The sequence below is a fragment of the Cucurbita maxima genome, unplaced genomic scaffold (genome assembly GCF_002738345.1).
Source record: "Cucurbita maxima cultivar Rimu unplaced genomic scaffold, Cmax_1.0 Cma_Scf00039, whole genome shotgun sequence".
In the NCBI taxonomy this organism is placed as follows: domain Eukaryota; kingdom Viridiplantae; phylum Streptophyta; class Magnoliopsida; order Cucurbitales; family Cucurbitaceae; genus Cucurbita; species Cucurbita maxima.
The window spans coordinates 966,103-971,031 of record NW_019272055.1 but is presented as its reverse complement, the minus strand read 5'-3'; the positions used below and the strand labels follow the sequence as shown (position 1 = coordinate 971,031).

The window sequence follows — 4,929 nt, the reverse complement described above, 5'->3', positions numbered from 1 at the left end:
ATTCTTTTTCACCAACAAACCCAATGAGAGTTCATGTATAGTTTACCTAATGTTTAATATTCTGTTCACTAATCCATTTCAGGTTCGTAAATAATTCTTTTTCACCAACAAACCCAATGAGAGTTCATGTATAGTTTACCTAATCTGAGTTATAGTGTGAACTAACTTTTCTGTTTCAGCTTATTTCATTAGCTAGCCTACCTTCTTTAGGAGTAAATTATCACTATCCATGTTTCTGAGAAGTGTGACCTCGTCATTGTTGAATATGATATCGTGAATCTTTAACATCATCTATAAAAGTGTAATACCCGAATTTTTAGATAAATAAATAAAAAAAATAAAATAACAACATAGGGGCAAAAGGGTCATTTTGCCTTTACTCTTACTCGAGGGGTCTAGTTGTTTGGGATCTAAGAAGAAAGAGAAAGAAAAGAAAAAAAGAAAGAGAGAGAGAGAAAGGAGAAAGGGAAGAAGGTAGGGGGTTGGGAGAGAGGAAGAGCAGAGATGGCAAACCGCCATTGGAGATCAAATCCAAGGCAAGAAATTTCGAAGCAATACTTCTCTCGGTGCTGGAAAAGGAGTTTGGGTGGTGGATCCACTCATTCCGGCAAGAAAATCCGAGAACGGACAAGTAAGGTTCCGAACTTCTTGTTTCGATTTTATTTAGTTCTGAGGAGTTTCTTGAGCGTTAGATCTGGAGTTTTTGAGGTATGTAACTAAAATAAGATTCACACAGGTTTCTTGAAGTTTCTGGACGAAAATTGGAGTTTAGTCGGACTTCTGATAAACCGATCGAAAATATAAAATGTGAGTTTTTCCGTATCTTTGGACAGTCTTAACTCATCATGTGCTCAAGGAAAAAATAAAGGAAAAATATATTGTAGAAGTAGAATATGAAATCTACGATGTGTAGAAACTTTGTTGATATGGATTACAGATTGAAAGATACGAAAATCCGAAGAAAACAGATCGAAAATGCTAACATCTGGAAATTGAAACACACGCAGGAGAGAAGCATCGGCCTGTGTACGGTGGAGAGATGCGGAACCGTGATCGACACGTGACAAACTGCGGCTAGAGAGGCGTGTCCCACAGGCTAAGCGATTACGCGTCAGGGTGCAGATTCGGGTCAATCCGAGTTCGATCCGGCGCTCCGCACGCGAACAGAACCGTTGCGAGGCCGCTCCGACCTGTTTGAACCGACCCATCTCGACCCGAGACTATACAAAATGAAGCGCGTGGGTACGCGCGCGTAGTACACCCTCCAGAGTGAGTCAGTCGCGCGTGTAGGCGCGTGAGTGACCTTTTTCCCTCTGTTTGCTTGTTTTTCGCCCCGATTTCAACTTTGATCCTATTTTTATGTGAATTAAGACCTTTCAAGGAAATTCCAGAATTTTAGAAACCTTTTCTGCCAAATAATTCAAGATTGGGAAGACACGTGTCAACCATGTAAGTAGCCATTTGGATTCCCATGAGCAGTACTTGTAGGAACCGCTAGGAACAAGCATGCATGCTACCACCCATAAACTTAGCTAGTTGGACCTAGCATATTAGTATGGAAATTGTGAAAATGAAATGATTAAAGAAAGCTAGATATGAATTGTTTATTAAATCTGTTTTGATCGAGATTCTGATAAAGTATGCATGCATGAGGAGGATAGGAAACTTGTGAAATCTGCGCTCCGGGCAAAGATGGACGTTATCTTCTCGTTGAGCATGTTTGTTAATATTGCATGAACTGCTGCGTGTTAACTTCTATGCATGATGATTGCTTGTGTTATCTTTCTTGATGAACAAGAAAAAATTATGAGCTTAGATTAGGGTGCTTGTGACTAAGTAGGCTAAATGAGATCCTAGATTGGGGGACCTCTAGAATACCGTGCATTTAGACCCACGAAACTATTACCGATGGATTCAGAGCCCAAAATTTGAAACCTGATAGGTTTGTGAGACCTTGCAAGAGAATCCTAGAAATGCATGAATCCAAGTCTAAGCCACCAAGTTCCACCCTAGAAAAAATAGTAGGTCACCACGGTAACTGTAGGTAGCCCACTAGAGTTGAGCAGTGTGGATAGTGTCATCAGAACCTCCACTTCCCTCTCTACTCCGATACCGTACCGTCGAGACAGAGCTCCAGTACGAAGATCGTTCAGCTTGGCAAATCCGGATAGGGAAGTGTGACAGATGCCTAGACCTAGTGGTGATAGCTAAGGGGTCTTCTGAACAGGACTCCTAGGCCGAAGAAACCCGTCCCTGAGCAGGGGACGTGGAGCCACATAGGATGACTCAGTAGCTGACCGACACACAGGGGGTCGCACCCTGTTTAGTGGATGTATGGTCCCGTGTGAGGGTTGTCAGCTAACCTTCACGGATGATGTTAAGAGAGAGTCACATATTCAGATCCAGCCATACGATCCCCTCAGATTTACTTATGATGTCGCACCTCACCTTAGGACACTGATCATTTCACTGCATAAGATGGGCAAACCTCCTAAGATACAAAAAAGAGAGTTGTAGCGTGATCCGCACTCACTAGAACCCAGAGATAAGACCGTGTATACCTACTAAGATAAGAATGCGAAAAGAGCCTACAAGTAGGTTGCTTACTGAGTATATTTTTATATTCACCCCTTTCTTCCCTTTTTTTTTTCCAGTTACTAGTTGATACGGGGAGGTGTTTAAGAGCTGCACTATCACAGAGGGGTGTCGTTCCGGAGCGTCAGTCCCTTGTCGGTCTTTTAGAGTCCTTCGTCCGTTTTCATATTTAGAGTCTTTTGTATTTCATTTTATATTTGTAATTTCCTTTTGTAATAATTTAAAACAAATCTTTTCTCTATTTTGTTTTAATTAAATGGTATTTTTATCTTTTACTTTTCTTTTCTTTTTGTTTGTTTTCGATTTTGTGTTTTTAGTCACGATTCGTTTAATTTTTCGAAGCTTCAAAAGTCGGGTCGTGACAGAAAGGTTAGCTAATCCACTCCACAAGACCATAAAGTTATATTGAATTTGGGGAGGGACCTCATATACTAGCCAACTACGTAATTCTACCTTTTTGGTCTCTCGTCTCACTCAAGACAAGTTTATGGAACAAAGCACTATTCACATGCCCATGAAAATTTTTGAAATTATAATGACACTAAATGGAATAAACCTTGATACTATATGATAAATCTAGGTCAAACTCAATGGTACTTTATCATGGGTCTACCAATCAAGGTGGGGGCATTATTAGGTCTTAATCTAAGTCCTTAATATCACTAATAACGTACTATAGGCAATAAAAAACTAGTCTTGACTCTTTTGATGATGTTCACGATAAAAAATTAGCATCCTAAGCTATCTCAAGGTCTCTTGAACGCTATGTTGTAAACGAAAGACTTAAAAGGCATTTTGATCCTTTATGCTTAAATTCCTATTTCCATGACTTTTTAGACTAACTTTTGGGATTAATCATAATTTGGGAGCACTAAAGTTAAGTTTTTTTTTATCATATTAAATGATCCATGGGTGCTCGATTTACTAGAAACGTCCTTACGAATAATCATGAAATCCTTATAGCTCATGTGCCCTAATCTTTTCATAGTTCTCGCTCATGCTAGTATAAAGATTAAAACCTATAAATCACACAATTTTTAGTTTATTGATTCATATATGAGTTTCTAGCATAACAAAAATCTTCTGATATAGCTTAGAGCACTTATGATATGGAATCAGCCCAAGGGAAAGCTCTAATACCAAACGATATGGAACCACTACAAGAGGAGTAAGATTCAGATTACCTTGTTGATCAAACAAGTGTTCTTACCTTGAGATTCGAATCACTCCACAAACAAGATTGATCATATCAAGCTTGAAAACGTAAACTACATATAATTGCAAAGAAACTTAGTTATTGGCTAAAGAAAAGTCTGTCTTATAAAGGTAATATACATAACTTTATGTAGCCTCAATTGTTCCCTTTAAAATTTAATCATTCTCTTTAAAATTTATCAATGTGTCATGCAACTTTTAAAAACATTACTATCCACTGTTAAAAAACATTAACAAGATATTTTTCTCTTGATTGATACATGAATTTGTGTTCCAATACTCAAATGCTATAAAAAGCTTTTCTAAAAATTTCCTTTTAACTTTTTATAGCATATTTAAAAAAAAAATGCAGTATTCAAACGCTATAAAAACACATTTTTCTTGTAGTGTTAGTAAGAGCGCTGTTGTATTATTTCTTGATTTGGAAAGCATAGGAAGAACGGATGAAGTTGAATGAACCTAAACTCATCTTCTTCTTCTTGTTTTTCATTATCTTCATATTGTCCTCGGACAACACTAGGCGCTGCTCATCTGCTGAATCCGGCCATGCTCATATCCAGGTAAATTTATTTTAGTTCCAATACTATAATGTCTTGTTCATCACCTTCCTCATATATTTTCTTACAAATACCTATTTTATTTTTGTACCCAAATCGAGTGTTCTAACTAAAAAAAAATCTAATGCATTATGCTATGCCAGCCCATCGCTAATCATGAAGATCAGGAGTTGACCTTACCAAGAAGAGGATTGGGTGGGCCGGGATCATCGCCGCCAAACGGCGCCTCAAAGTGTGGGAGTTGCATGCCCTGCACTACGGTTCTTGTGTCGGTGCCGCCCGGGCCTCCAGGCGTTGGAGATGATTTACCCGAAGTCTGGAGATGCAAATGTGGAAACAAGCTCTACATGCCCTGATCGGAAGGCATGCCCCCCGGGCATGTATGCTCTTATATGTTACTCATCTGCCGATGAGTCGAAGTAGACGGAGTGGGTCTGTTTCATTCATACCCCTGTCATAAATCATGTATAGGTGAGATTATTACGTAAACAAAAAGCACAATGATTATATACTCATATTTTATTATATATCTAAGTACAGATCATTTACTAACCACTCGATT

General features: G+C 38.6%; 1 long non-coding RNA gene across 1 annotated transcript; it reads left to right on the top strand.

Annotated features, from left to right (window-relative positions):
* Positions 1 to 472: 472 nt before the first annotated feature.
* Positions 473 to 1,227, top strand: LOC111469350. The gene is made up of 3 exons (XR_002714854.1): positions 473 to 631; positions 737 to 807; positions 1,008 to 1,227. It is a non-coding gene; the product is annotated as an uncharacterized LOC111469350 (long non-coding RNA).
* The last annotated feature ends 3,702 nt before the right edge of the window (positions 1,228 to 4,929 follow it).